We start from the raw sequence: 15,820 nt of genomic DNA, 5'->3' as shown, positions 1-15,820 counted from the left end.
TCTAAAACTAATTGAAACAACCTTCACAACATTATACATGACACTCTCAGGTACAGAGAACAATGGCTGGAAAAAAAGACAGCTCAGCAGCACATCATGCATAACTGAGAATTAAGATTGTCAACAAGAGGGACATGTTGCAGACATGCTTCTTATGTCATACTAGAGGCCAGGTGCACGAAATTTGTGCATGGGGGGAGGGGGTGTCCCTCAGCCCAGCCTGAACCATCTCTAATCTGGGACCCCTCGAGGGATGCCCAACTGCCCGTTTAGGCCCCTGGCATCGGGCCTAAACGGGCAGTCGGACATCCCTCTCACAATCCAGGACTGCTGGCTCCCAACCGCTTGCCTGCCTGCCTGCCTAATTGCCCCTAACTGCTTCTGCCTGCCAGCCTGATCACCCCCTAACCACTCCCCTGCCAGCCTGATCAATGCCTAACTGCTCCCCTGCTGGCCCAATTTCCCCTAACTGCCTTCCCCTGCTGGCCTGGTCACCCCTAACTGCCTTCCCCTGCCAGCCTGGTCACCCCTAACTGCCCTCCCCAGCAGGCCCAGTCACCTCTAACTGCCCTCCCCTGCAGGCCTGGTCACCCCTAACTACTCTCCCCTGCTGGCCTGGTCGCCCCCAACTGCCCTCCCTAGCAGGCCTGGTCCCTCCTAACTGCCCTCCCCTGCTGGCCTGATCACCCACAACTGCCCTCCCCTGCTGGCCATCTTGTGTCCACATGGGGGTGACCATCTTTGACCCCATGGGGGCAGCCATCTTGTGTGTTGGAGAGACGGTCAATTTGCATATTACCCTTTTGTTAGATAGGATAACTCCCCAAACTAGCCTGGGTACTTATTTTAAAGTTTATTTTAATAAAATTGCATCCTCCATAATGGTCTGATTCTGAAACACATCTACAACAAAAGGCATCATCTGAAAGAAAAAATATTCTTGAAGACCTCAAGATACTATATATTAGCAAAAGATAAGTATGATATTCCTGGGCACTGGCAAAACAAATCCCAGTAGCCTTAAATTCCATGACTGGACTTATATAGATTAATATAATTCCTCCCTGAACAAAGTTCAAAGCCTTCTTAAAAAAAAAAAAAAAGACACAAAAGCCAACAAGCTCCAATACATCCTATTCTAGACCAAAAGTACAAAGCTATAAATGTCTAGAAATGTCGCAAGGTATATAATTACTGAAGCTAATTAGCACTCTCAAAATTATAATCCACTGCAATGCACAAGGGACTGTAAGGGTAAAAGGAGGTAAGGGCAGACAAATCCCACCAGAAAGGTAAAGTTCAGATGTATTTCTTTAATAAATAAAGGCAACAGGATTCTAAGTTAACCAATATAACTTGTTGGGAGAAGAAAATGATTATTGATCTCCCAAATTTCAACTAAAAATACTTTTTGTTGTTGTTATCACTGGGACGTGGAAAATAAATAAGCTGAAAACTAGGAATTGTGATAATGATTTTGTAATAAAGACAACATGGAAGATCCTTTCATTTATACCAAAATATGTTGTTTTATAAAGAAAACATATTTAAAAAACAATAAATTCAATTTTTAAAAAATCAACACTACATCATCTTTTTCTGTAAGATCACCACACCAGAGCTGTTCATATGATTTTAGCTAATCCTAACTTACCTTTATCCTAGCAAAGGGTAACTAACTATGGGATGCTGAGTAAGAAGATCAGTATTCTGTACAGATTTTAGATATTTGACTTCCAGCTTTGCTACTCATAAGCTGTGTGATCTTGGGCAAGTTACTTAATCTCTTGGTGCCTGCTTGCACAGAATGAACAGAATAAGTAGGCCCAGAGTGACATTAGGTTTTAAGGTCCTCACTATGCATTGTCCTCTTAGAGACAAATATTCCGGGATGCAATCTATTATTTGTGTGCCAGAGGAATGACATTATCTCTCTGCACCTACCAGTAACATCAATGGTGCAGGAGACAAATAAATTATAATGTACTAGAGGCCCAGTGCACGAAATTCATGCACGGGGGTGTCCCTCAGCCCAGCCTGCACCTTCTCCAATCTGGGACCCCTTGGGGGATGTCCAACTGCCGGTTTAGACCTAAACCAGCAGTCGGGCATCCCTCTCACAATCCGGGACTGCTGGCTCCTAACCGCTCGCCTGCCTGACTGCCTGATCACTCCCTAACCACTCCCCTGCAGGCCTGGTCTCCCCCAACAGCCCTCCCCTGCCAGCCCAGTCACCCCTAACTGCCCTCCCTTGCCAGCCTGGTCCCCCCGCCAACTTCCCTCCCCTGCTGGCCTGCTCTGTCCCAACTGCCCTCCCCTGCAGGCCTGCCCCCCCCAACTGCCCTCCCCTGCAGGCCTGCCCCCCCAACTGCCTTCCCCTGCAGGCCTGCCCCCCCCAACTGCCCTCCCCTGCATGCCTGGTCACCCCTAACTACCCTCCCCTGCAGGCCTGGTCCCCCCCCCAACTGCCCTCCCCTGCAGGCCTGGTCACCCCCAACTGTCCTCCCCTGCAGGCCTGGTCCCCCCCAACTATCCTCCCCTGCAGGCCTGGTCGCCCCCAACTGCCCTCCCCTGCAGGCCTGGTCACCCCTAACTACCCTCCCCTGCTGGCCTGGTCTCCCCCAACTGCCCTCCCCTGCAGGCCTGGTCCCTCCCAACTGCCCTCCCCTGCTGGCCTGATCGCCCACAACTGCCCTCCCCTGACAGCCATCTTGTGGTGGCCATCTTGTGTTCACATGGGGGCAGCCATCTTTGACTACATGGGGCGGCCATCTTGTGTGTTGGTCAATCTGCATATTACTCTTTTATTAGATAGGATAGAGGCCTGGTGCATGGGTGGGGGCTGGCTGGTTTGCCCTGAAGGGTATCCCGGATCAGGGTGGGGGTTCCCTTGGGGCGTAGGGCGGCCTGGGCGAGGGGCCTGTGGTGGTTTGCAGGCTGGCCATACCCCCTGGCGACCCAAGCGGAGGCCCTGGTATCTGGGATTTATTTATCTTCTACAATTGAAACTTTGTAGCCTGGAGTGGAGCCAAGCCTTCTGCTTGCTCTGTGGCCGGCAGCTGTTTCTGTTGGGGTTTATTTATCTTCTATAATTGAAACTTTGTAGCCTTAAGTGGAGGCCTGGGCCAGTCAGGGTGTGTGGAAAGCTTGGCTTCCTCCATTGCTGGGGGCAACCCTAGCCTCCTGCTCTTTCCAGCTCCGTGGCTGCCGCCATTTCTGTTTGGATTTATATATCTTCTATCATTGAAACTTTGTAGCCTTGAGTGGAGGCCTAGGCTGGTAAGGGCAGGCAGAAAGCTTGGCTTCCTCCACTGCCGGGGAAACCCAAGCCTCCCTCCTGCTCTCTGTGGCTGTAGCCATCTTGGTTGGGTTTATTTGCATATTCGCTCCTGATTGGCTTGTGGGCGTGGCTTGTGGGTATAGCTGAGTGATGGTTAATTTGCATATCACTCTTTTATTAGATAGGATTACTAACACAGATGTATGGGTCACCAAGATGCTTTCTCAGAATTGTAAGTATTGCATAAAGAAAGCTATAGCGCCCAAACCGGTTTGGCTCAGTGGATAGAGCATCGGCCTGTGGACTCGGGGGTCCTGGGTTCGGTTCCGGTCAGGGGCATGTACCTTGGTTGCGGGCACGTCCCCAGTGGGGGGTGTGCAGGAGGCAACTGATCAATGTTTCTAACTCTCTATCCCTCTCCCTTCCTCTCTGTAAAAAATCAATAAAATATATTTAAAAAAAAAAAAAAAAAAAAGAAAGCTATAGTATAAGGCACACAAAAAAGTGGCCTGAGAAGAAGCTATAGGTTAGTGGAAAAAGGATCAATAACATCTTGTGTACTAACTAAAGCTATAAGAACCTTATATAAAATTTTCAGAATGGTGTTAATTCATCATCTTTCTATTTTAGAAAGATTATTACTTTTGCTACAATGTGTATGGCTTAGAACGAAGATAAAATAGAGGCAGAGACACCAGCCAGGAAAAAGATGAGATAAGCATTTTAGCTGTAGATTGAGGGGACTCTGACAAGAGAAACATTAAGATGGTATAACCAGGGGGCATAGGGATGCATGCTAATCTGCCCAGCCCCCTCATGACCACCTCCACCCACCTGCTGCCACCGCTACTTCCAGTCATTTATATTAAATTTTTTTTAAAAAAGGTATAACAGTGATGGGCAACCTTTTGAGCTTGGTGTGTCAAACTTCACCAAAAAACTGAGCATAACTCGGGTAGTGTGTCACTTTGAGGAAAAAACATTATTTCGCGATATTTATAGTTTAAATAACATAAATGTATAATTGTTATATATAATTGTATTTAATAAACCAAAAACTAAATATTTAACTTACCTGCTTAGTGACTTCTTTGTTCATCCATCAGTCGGTTTCTTTTGTTGGTCTTGATATTATTTAGCTTGTGTGGGGTGCCGTGAACTAAAATAAGTGAGGGGGAAGGGGAATTCTTTAACTAACCTGCCTATTAGTGACTTTTTTGTTGCTGAATTTCATTGGCTAAATCTTCAATTGAAGGTTGGTATTTTGTACACTTCAGGCCCAAGCAAGCGCTACTAACTTCATCTGTCAATCTGTTTCTTTTGTTGGTTTTGATATTATTTTACACTGAGAATAAGGCCTCAAAAAAGTATGTAGAGGGAAAAATTGTGAGTAAAGCCATTGCTATATTTTTCAGGGTGCTAAAAGTGTCTGGTAGTCGGTTCCAGGCACTCCAAATTTCCTGTTCATAGTGGCACTGCTCTTGATTCTCCAAGCGGCACCTTTCCAGATTCTCAAGCTTTGACCTCAAGTCAACAAACACCTGAGCCCAGATACTGTCTTGAAATTCTGCAAGTTGCATCTCCAAATCATCAATTTGCATCCATTGGAAACCATTTAATTCCAAACTACTGTAGACTACTACATCAGGATACTTAAATTATTTTCATGGTCTGTTCTAGACTTCTAAATTGACTAAATCTATCACTAAACTGGTCAAGTAACGAGTCTAAAACATGCTGGTACTTCATATGCAAGAGTTCCATTTCATTTTGTACAGCTGCACTGGCCTTCTCAAAATACTTTGTTACTCGAGGAAAATACCTATAAGTTTTAGTTTCTACAGCTCACTTGAAAATTTTAACTTTACTTTCAAAAGCTTTTATGTATCCAAACATAAGATCAATACTTTTGCCAAAACCTTGTAACTTTAAGTTAAGTTCATTAATATGAACAGAGAGATCTGTAAAAAACATCAGGGTGTTGACCCACTTATCATCATTAAGCTGAGGAAAGTTTCCCAGATCCTTATCGTCAAGAAATACCTTAATTTCTTCAAAGCACTCCACAAAGTGCTCAAGAACTTTGCCTCGGCTCAGCCATCTTACATTATTGTACATCAGCAGTCCACTGTAGGTGGAATCAACCTCCAGTAAAAGTGCCGAAAATTATCGCTTGTGAAGGCCCCCTTCACAAGCAGCTATTAAATTAACTATTTTTGTAACAACTGACATTAAGTCGTTTAAGTCGGTGAATCCTGCCTTGGCACATAAAGCCTCCTGATGGATAATACAATGAAAAGGCACAATCGGATGTCCAATAGCTTCTGTAAACAATTTGACAAATCTGACTTTTTCCCCCACCATATTTGGTGCCCATCTGTCATCACTGACACACCTTTAGAGATATCAATGCTTAGGTCACGAAATGTTTGGATAACAACCTTACATATTTCGCTTCCTGATTTACTTGTTGACACTGATACTAACTTTATCAACTCTTCTCTCATTGTGAGACCATCAGAATATTGACCAATAATGGCCAACTGAGCATGTGATGTGACATCAGTAGTTTCATCAAGAGAGATCGAAAAATATTTACACTTCCTTATGTCTCTCTTTAATTGATGTTGTACGTTTGTGTTCAGTCTCATTATTTGGTCTTTTATGATATTTCTACTGAGTGGTAACTCAGATATTCTCTTAATAATTGCATCTTTATTCTGCATATCGTGAAATAGAACTGGTGCACATCTTAAAATTCTCCCTCACTGAGCGTTTTTCCATGCTGAGCTATAGAGTGAGCAATGCTCAAACTTGCAGATGTTAAATTTGTAGAGCCTTTCATAAATTTAAGGATGGAATTAGATTGGCTCTTATAAAGGTATAGCTGCCTGGAAATGTATTCCTTCCTTTCATCCTCACTTTCTTCCAAGAGCTGGGAATGATTAGTTTCATAATGTCTATTTATATTCCACGTTCTGCTTACTACTGTTTCAGTACATAGAACGCAAAATGATCTGCCATTTTTTTCTATAAAGCCATACATCTCGGTCCATGTCTCTTGAAAGGGTCGGCCACTGCTACTACCACTTCCTTTACTTAACCTTAGTTTTTTATTTTTTGGGTTCTCCATCAGGGGGGCAGTGACAGAAGATAGAATTATAGATAGCTTGTTAGGCCTGCAGGCAATTAGGGGTTAACTAGCCTAACTAACCACAAAATGGTGCATATAACAGTCTTTTAGGAAAGGGCAGGGTTAATAAGCAGAAATAGGGGTTAATAAGGATGCACAACAGTAATAGTGGTGAAATGGAGTCTGCACTATGGAGCAAGATGGTGTTCCTTATGTGAATTAAAATGGCTGCCGCTATTTCTAATGGCAGGAAACGGCACCCATAGCATGCCACAAACCCTCGCCTCTCCCAGCCTCCCCCTCACTTATCTCAGTAATGATGGATTAGAAATCCATGACACCCCAGAACAGTAGATAATGGTTGCTGTGGTTAACTGTTATTTGGTTACTGGTAATGGCAGGGCCCCCAGAGATGCTTCCCCCGCTGCATTCCGCTGCTCCCTGCTCTGCCAGCGGAAGTGAGGGCAAAGATCCCAGCTTAACCGGAAGTCCCAGAACTAGACGCTCTGTGCCGGACTTCTGTTGTTTTGGCCTACAGACCTCTGGCACAGAGTATCTAATAGGGGAGGATGAAACATTTGCGACTAGAGTCTTGGAGCTCCAAGACTCTAGTCGCAAATGTTTCATCCTCAGGAGCAGCAAATGTTTCATCCTCGGCATGCAGCCGCCTCAGCGGCCACGTGTCATCAGAAATGGCTACGTGTGTCAGTGCTGACACGCGTGTCATAGGTTCGCCATCACTGAGGTATAACCATTAAGAATTAGTGACATATAAGATGTATGTAATGATTGGGAGAGAAGAATAAGAGGAAACCTAGGTGACTTGATAGAAAAGAAGCTCTCAAATTATAGGCTGGGACTCCTGGGAATCTCTAAGACTTTTTCATGGGATCTGCATAGCCAAATTCATTTTTATAATAATGCTAAGATCTTGTTGTTCCTTTTCACTCTCATGCTCTCACAGGTATACAAGAGTATTTTCCAGAAGGTATCTGACATGTAAAAGCATAATTAATTGAATAAAAAGGCAGACATGAGATTTCATCTGTGATTTATTAACCCCAACATTAATACAGATTTATAAAAATAAAAAATGATACATATCTCACTAAGTTTGTTTTTGGTGTTTTGGAAAAAAATTTTTCATTAAAAATTTGCTTTTATGTTAACATGTAATGGATTTATCATCATTTTCAAATGAATGAATATTTTTAAATGTTCCAATTTTAATTTCTTTTTTTTTCTTTTTTAAAGTAAGTGCATTTTAAAAAATATATATTTTATTGATTTTTTTACAGAGAGGAAGAGAGAGGGATAGAGAGTTAGAAACATCGATGAGAGAGAAACATCGAACAGCTGCCTCTTGCACACCCCCTACTGGGGATGTGCCCGCAACCAAGGTACATGCCCTTGACCGGAATCGAACCTGGGACCCTTGAGTCCGCAGGCCGACGCTCTATCCACTGAGTCAAACCGGTTTCGGCCAGTTTTAATTTCTAATATATTAATATTGATAGGTATAGTGCATATAAACAAAATAAAAGCTCTTTTGAAGGCCTCAATAATTTTTAAGATATAAAGTATTTAGATTCTGATACCAAAAAGTTTGACAACTAGGGTAAATATTTCCACTACTGAGATAGTAATACTGAAGAAGAAACCAGTTGGGAAAGAAAGATGATTGAGTTCTATTTAAAAACATGGCAAGCCCGGCCAGCATGGCTCAGTGGTTCAGCATTAACCTATGAAGCAGAAGGTCACGGTTCGATTCCCGGTTGGGGCACATGCCCACTTTGTGGGCTTGATCCCCAGTGGGGGGAGTGCAGGAGGCAGCTGATCAATGATTCTCATCATTGATGTTTCTATCTCTCTCTCCCTCTCCCTTCATCTCTGAAACGAATAAAAACGTTTTTTAAAAAAATAAAAATAAAAACGTGGCAAATGTGATATGCCCACGAGCTGGCAAAGTCAGGGTCCAATTGGCAGTTATACCAGTGAGACTGGATATCTAGTCCACCACACTGTGGTAGAAATTGAAACCTTGGATTTTAAAGGAAGAGTGTAGGGCAAGAACAGTGGCATGTTAGCAGCAAAAAAGGCTAGAGAGGTGAGCAGAGGCCTCAGGACACACCAATATTTAAGAAATATAAAAAAAAGGGCCCAGCCGTTTTGGCTCAGTTGTTTAGAGCATCATCCCATACACCGAAAGGTTGAAGGTTTGATTCCCAATTGTGTGCATACAGGAGGCAATTGATCAATGTTTCTATCTCACATTGATTTTTCTCTCTCTCCCTCTCTCTGTAAAATCAATAAAAACGTATCCTCAGGTATAGAAAAGGAAGGAAGGAAGGAAGGAAGGAAGGAAGGAAGGGAGGGAGGGAGGGAGGGAGGGAGGGAGGGAGGGAGGGAGGGAGGGAGGATTCTGGATGAAATATACGAAGGGAGTTGACTGAAGTAGTAACTCAATGAAGAGGCATTCATTCATCCTACAAATACTGAGTAACCACTCTGTGCAAGGCATCTCAACAGCCATTGGGAAAAACAGCAGACTAATATACCAAGCTATGCCTTTGGATCATCAGCAAAAACAACTGGGAATAGAAATAAAACTTTCCTGACTGACACAAGCAGAGGCAGCTCTGAATTCCAAAGAGTTCAAAGTCACCTAATAACTGAAATGTGTCCTAATTCTACAAAATAACTACAAAGAAATATTTCCTTCAAGTGTTTGATAGCTACCTGGTCCTATAACAATGTTGTATCTCTCTGAGTTTTTACACAGATAAGTGCAAATATGAAATGCAGAGATAAATCTTTAAGAAATCCTAATCTATATAATACCAGTAAATCATCATAAACTCTGACATAAGCTCCAAAATTAATAATAAAGGTGAAAGGAGAATTACCTAGCTAGTGCACTGAGGTTGGAGAGACTGCTTTAACTGGTCAACTGTACAAATTTAAATATGATTTTATAAATATTACCATTCTTTCAAGAAAAGGACTATAAAGAGTAGAGAAAGGAGAAACCAAGATGGCGGCATAAAGTAAACACCTAATTGTTCCCTACCACAACAATTTTGAAACTACAACTGGAAAACAGAGCACACACCGTCCAGAACCACCGGAAAGCTGGCAGAGTGGAAAACCTACAACTAGAGAAAAAAAGAGAGGGGGACGCTGAGCCTCAGGAGCTGTGGAGGTGCAGAGATCCGTGAGCACGGAAAGGGCGGGCGGCTGAATACACGGCAGGCTTGCTGGCAGCGCGCGGAGAGGGAGGGCAGCAGACGCTGCGTGGCAAGCTTTCTCATTTGGGAGAAAAACAAAACCTCCCGACTGCACTGAAATCCAGCTGCGGTCGGGGAGAAACTGGTCTGTTTGGCAGCGGGAGAGGCTCAAAAGCTGCCTTCTCTCAGAGGCGCGCAGCCATTAATTCGGGCACAGAGAAACCGCCCCTCTTAGGGCGGAACAGACGGGAAACCGAAGCTTGTCTGCACCACCCTGAGACTCTGCCCCATCCAAGCTGAGCACAGAAGCTCTCCCAGTGGAGACACTGCTGATCCTCACAGCCAACTGGCTTGGAGATCAATTCCCGCCAGTGATACCAACAATCCCAACCACTCTGAACTCCAGTTTCTGGGGACACGCGGGGGACCCAGACGCCTACGGGACTCTCGGCCATCGGTCAGAGAGTGAGAGTGACTTTTCTGTCGGTGTGGACGACACCAGATTTCAACCACTCTCATAAGGGACACATTCAAGAGGCAGACTCAGTGAGCACCAAAGCCCTACTGTGTCTCCAGCACAGCAATTCTTCCCTTATAGACACAGAAGGCCCTCACAACCAATTGGACCGGAGGTCAATTCCTCCCAGTGTACCAACAGCAATCAGGGCTTTTAACTACACCAAGACTTTCCACTCAGCCCACAAAGGGGAGTACCAAGAGCGACCACCTAGGGTGATTGGGGAAGCTGAGCTACCGGCCCCTATAGGTCACCGACCACACAAAGCCACTCCATCAACACAGGGAGGCAGCCAAAATGTGGAGACATCGAAGTATGTCACAAGTAGGAGAGATAGATGAAAGCAAACTAATGGACGACACAGTGTTCAGAACCATATTTATAAGGTTACTCAAGAATCTCCTAATAACCGCTGAGAAACTTGAAGAGACCTTCAAGGACCTAAATGAGAATACCAAAAAAATGGAAAAGGACCAGTCAGAAATTATGCATACACTGTCTGAAATAAAGAATATACAGAGTAGACCACCACACCCGAAGAGTCAAACCAAAGATCTGGAATATGAGGAAGAAAAAAACACCCAACCAGAGAGGCGGAAAGAAAGAAGAATCCAAAAGTGTGAGGATAGCATAAGGAGCCTCCGGGATGGCTTTAAGCGTACCAATATCCGAATTTTTGGGGTGCCGGAAGAGAGAAAGCAAGATACTGAAAACCTATTTGAAGAAATAATGACAGAAAACTTCCCCCACCTGGTGAAAGAAATAGACTTACAAGTTCAGGAAGCTCACAGAACCCCAAACAAGAGGAATCCAAAGAGGACCACACCAAGACACATCATAATTAAAATGCCAAGGGCAAAAGACAAAGAGAGAATCTTACAAGCAGCAAGAGAAAAACAGTTAGTTACCTACAAGGGAGCACCCATACGACTGTCAGCTGATTTCTCAACAGAAACTATGCAGGCCAGAAGGGAGTGGCAAGAAATATTCAAAGTGATGAATAGCAAGAACCTACAACCAAGATTACTCTACCCAGCAAAGTTAGCATTCAGAATTGAAGGGCAGATAAAGAGCTTCACAGATAAGAAAAAGCTAAAGGAGTTCATCACCACCAAACCAGTATTATATGAAATGCTGAAAGGTATTCTTTAAAAAGAGGAAAAAGAAGAAAAAGTAAAGATAAAAATTATGAACAACAAATACATATCTATCAACAAGTGATTCTAAAAATCAAGTGAATTAAAAATCTGAGGAACAGAATAAACTGGTGAACATAATAGAATCAGAGGCATAGAATGGGAGTGGATTGATAATTCTCAGGGGGAAAGGGGTGTCTGTGTGGGGGGTATGGGAAGAGACTGGACAAAAATCATACAACTATGGATAAGGACAACGGGGGGGAGGGAACCGGGTGATGGGGAGATATGGGGGGGGGGGGGGAAAGAGAAACAATTGTAATAATCTGAACAATAAAGATTTATTAAAAAAAAAAAGAGTAGAGAAAAAACATATTGAAAACACCTAGAACCTAGCATTACATCCAAAGAGAACTATGAACAAGATATATTATTACACACAAGCTGTCACTAAAATCCTTTCACACCATCATTTTGTGCTACTGTAACTGACCTATTTCTAGTTCTAAGCCTGTATCTGATTGATTTGCAAACTGCTGGGCTTCACAGACACTGAACAACATCAGAAGTATCTTTTTGTCTATTATATTTAGCCTCCACCCGCCCCCAACACACACACACACACACACACACACACACACACACACACACACACCTTCTTTTAAGGATTTGAGATGGGAAGAATTATTAGACAGAAATTAATAACAACAGATGTTCTTAATATTACTGAAAACTTTGGGAGAGGGAGACTATTTCTGACTAATATGGAGTAACAGGGATCATAAAAACAAACAAACAGATAAAATGTATGAAACAATGGTTTTAACACACTGCCATCAGAGGCAATGAAGGACAGTGATTCCTGAGATAGGAAACAAATAAGGATAGCCCTATGATTACCCAAGCAAGTCTGAGAAAGCCAAGGAGTCTAGCATTCACAGAAGAGAGTAAGCCACAGATTGGAAAAAATATTTGCAAACCACATATCCTACAAAAGGACTTTTATCTAGAATATATAAAGAACTCTCAAAACTCAACAGTAAAGAAACAATCTAATTAGAAAATGAGCAAAAGACATGAACTGACATGTTCAAAATCATTAGCCATTAGTGAAATGCAAATTAAAACCACAATAACTTCTCACTACACATCTATCATAATGGCTAAAATAAAATATACTGACAATACCAAATGTTGGCAAGAATGAAGAAAAACTGGATCACTCATATATGTATAGCTGTGAAGCATCCATCTTATATAAAAATTGCTATTTGAAATTTTAACCCTGCTATTTGGCTTCTGTAAATGCTTGCTTGCTTAAATAATAAGGAAAATAAGACTACTCCCACTTCAGAGAGGCCATTAAACCTTCCCAGGACGAAATTATTAGTGCTGGCACCAGGCCAGGCCTTTGGTTGAGGTCTCAAGGCCCCAGCACATAGGGGCTCTTTAAGAACTTGCAAAGCGGGCCGGAAACACCCCATATTTGGGAGACAAAGAAGGTAAAAACATATAAATAGGGAAAATTCCTCCATGTTGGGGCCCAGAATTTGAGAGACATTTTCCTCTGGACCCGTGTGTAATAAATGTAACTCCATCTTTCTAAGTATTGCTTGGTTTTTCTCCGGTTTTCTCTAACAGCTGGAGGGAATGTATAATGGTATAGCCACTCTAGAAGACAGTTTGGCGGTTTCTTACAAAATGAAACATGCAATTACCATAAGACCCAGCAATTGGACATTTATCCCAGACGAATAAAAATGTATGTTTACAAAAAACCTGTATAGGAATGTTCATAGTAGCTTTATTCATAATAGCCAAAGATTGGAATCAACATAGAAGTCCTTCAACAGGTGAATTCTTAATCAAACTTGGGACAGCCATACCACAAAATACTACTCAGCAATAAAATGGTACAAACGACTAATACATGCAATAACTTGGATGGATCACAAAGGAATTATGCTGAATGAGAAAAAATGTCAATTTCAAAGGGTTACATACTAGCCCTAGTCAATTTGACTCAGTGGATAGAGCATCGGCCTGCAGACTGAAGGGTGTAGGGTTCGATTCCAGTCAAGGGCAGGTACCTTAGTTGCAGGCTCCCAGCCCTGGTCGGGGGCATGCAGGAAGCAATCAATTGATGTGTCTCTCTTACATCAGTGTTTCTCTCTGTCTCTCCCTCTCCCTTCCACTCTCTCTAAAAATCAATGGAAAAAATATCCTCAGGTGAGGATTAAAAAAAAAAAAAAAAGGTAACATACTATATGATTCCATCTAAGTAATATTTTGAAATGACAATATTACAGAAGTGAAGAACAAATTAATGGTTGCCAGGGTTACAGGTTTATAAAAGGGTGGAGGAAGGTGTGGTTATTAAAGAGCAACCAGAACTGTACTATATCTCGATAATGGTTGTGGATACACAAATTCACACATGATGAAATTCCACAGAACTACAAACACATACAGAAGTACATGTAAAACTGGTCAAATCTTAATAAACTTGTAGATTGTACCAATATCAATTTCCTGGTTTTGATATAATAGTATAGTTGTACAGGCTGTTCTACTGATAGAAGCTGGGTAAAGGCATATTTTTCTTACAACTTCCTGTAAATTAGACTTATTTTGCAATGAAAGTTATATTTATTTCACAATGAAAATAAATGCTGAGAAATTATACAGTTATAAATTAGTAATGAAAGACATTTAAAAAATTAAAATTACATTCCATATGTACAAAAATCTAAAGGAAAAAGTAAGCATGTTTAGGTAGAAGTAAAAAAAAAATCTCTGAAATATTAAAGAAAAATACAGTAAGACTAACAGCAGATTAGAAATTTCAACAAAACAAATCAAGGGGAAAAAAATCTTGAGGTGATAGCAATAGAAACTAACCAAAATAAAACACAGAGAGAAAAAACCCCACACTAAAATAAAATGAACAAAGCATCAGTGAATTGTGAAATAAATTCAAATTGCCTAATATATGTGTTAGTGGTATTTGCAAGAGCACGGGAAAAAAACTTTAAAATCCTATATAATAAAAGCCTAATATGCTAAGTGCCCAGTCGTCCATTCAACCAATCAAAGTGTAATATGCTAATGATATGCTAAGGCTGCTCAACTGCTTGCTATGATGTGCACTGACCACCAGGGGCTAGACAGTCAACTGGTCGACCAGTTGCTATGACGTGCACTGACCATCAGGGGGCAGGCACTCCAACTGGTAAGTTAGCTTGCTGCTGGGGTCCAGCAGATCAGGACTGAGCGAGACGGGCTGGACACACCTTGGAGCCCTCCTGCAGTCCCGCCCAGGCTGGCCAACCTCCCACGTCCTTTCCTGGCCCTGATCGTGCACCAGTGGGTTCCCTCGGCCTGGCCTGTGCCCTCTTGCAATCCGGACTGAGGGGACCCCCCCCCCCCGAGTGCATGAATTTTGTGCACCAGGCCTCTAGTAAATAATAACTAAACATTTCCAAATTGGAATAAAACTATAAATACACAGATCCAAGAAGCTCAAAGAACCAAACTAAGACACTCATTACCAAACTGCCTAAACCCAGTAATACAGAGTAAAATTTTTCCTTTATTATTTTTCCCATCACCATTTCCCCCCATACCCTCCTCTACATCTACCCATCCCCTTTCCCATCAGCATAACCACACTATTTATTGTCCATGCCAATGAGTTTTTTCTCTTATTTTCTTTATTGCTCAATACCTCCACCCCCGCTACACAGCACTGCTCCCCTTACCGCTAACAGCTGTCAGCCTGCTCTCTATAAGTTTCTATTTTGATTATTAGTTCATTTTGTTCATTAGATTCCACATATAGTGAAATCATATGGTACTTGTCTTTCCAGAGTAAATATAAAAGCAACCAGACTATGCTGCCATAAAAAAGAAGGAATTCTTACCATTTGCAGCAACCTGGATGGAACTGGAGAACTTTATGCTAAGTGAAATAAGCCAGTCAATGAAAGAAAAATACCACATGATCTCACTCATTTATGGATAACAAAGAACATTATAAACTGATGAACAAAAAGATAGATACAGAGACAGTAAAGCATCAAACAGACTGTCAAATTACAGCGGGAAGGTTAGGGAGAGGTGGGGGAGATAAGAGATCAACCGAAGGACTTGTATGTATGCATATAAGCATAACCAATGGACGCAAAACACTGGGGGGTGATGGCATGTATGGGAGTGGGGTTGGGTGGCAATGGTAAGATATGTACACATATAATACCTTAATAAAAAAATGAAAAAGTAAAATAAAATAAAAGCAACCAGAGAAAAAGGACATATTACAATATAGAGGAATAAAGATGAATATGACAACAGAATTCTCACTGAAAACTACTCAAGTCAAAAGACAATGGAGTAATATCTTAAAGGACGGAATGAAAAACTATCAACCAAGAATTCTATATTCAGAAAATATCTTTCAAAAATGAAGGCAAACTAAAGACTTTTCAGTCATATGAAAGCTAAAAGAATTCATCACCAGCAGACTTG

General features: G+C 42.0%; 1 protein-coding gene across 1 annotated transcript in view; it reads right to left on the bottom strand.

Moving 5' to 3' along the window:
* R3HDM2 (R3H domain containing 2) overlaps window positions 1-15,820 on the bottom strand; it is a 163,422-nt gene that overhangs the window by 98,016 nt on the left and 49,586 nt on the right. The gene's annotated exons all lie outside the window — the stretch shown is intronic.

This window comes from Eptesicus fuscus, chromosome 7, assembly GCF_027574615.1.
Source record: "Eptesicus fuscus isolate TK198812 chromosome 7, DD_ASM_mEF_20220401, whole genome shotgun sequence".
Classification (NCBI taxonomy): domain Eukaryota; kingdom Metazoa; phylum Chordata; class Mammalia; order Chiroptera; family Vespertilionidae; genus Eptesicus; species Eptesicus fuscus.
Note: the sequence above shows the minus strand (reverse complement) of the source record. Positions and strands in the feature narration are given on the sequence as shown.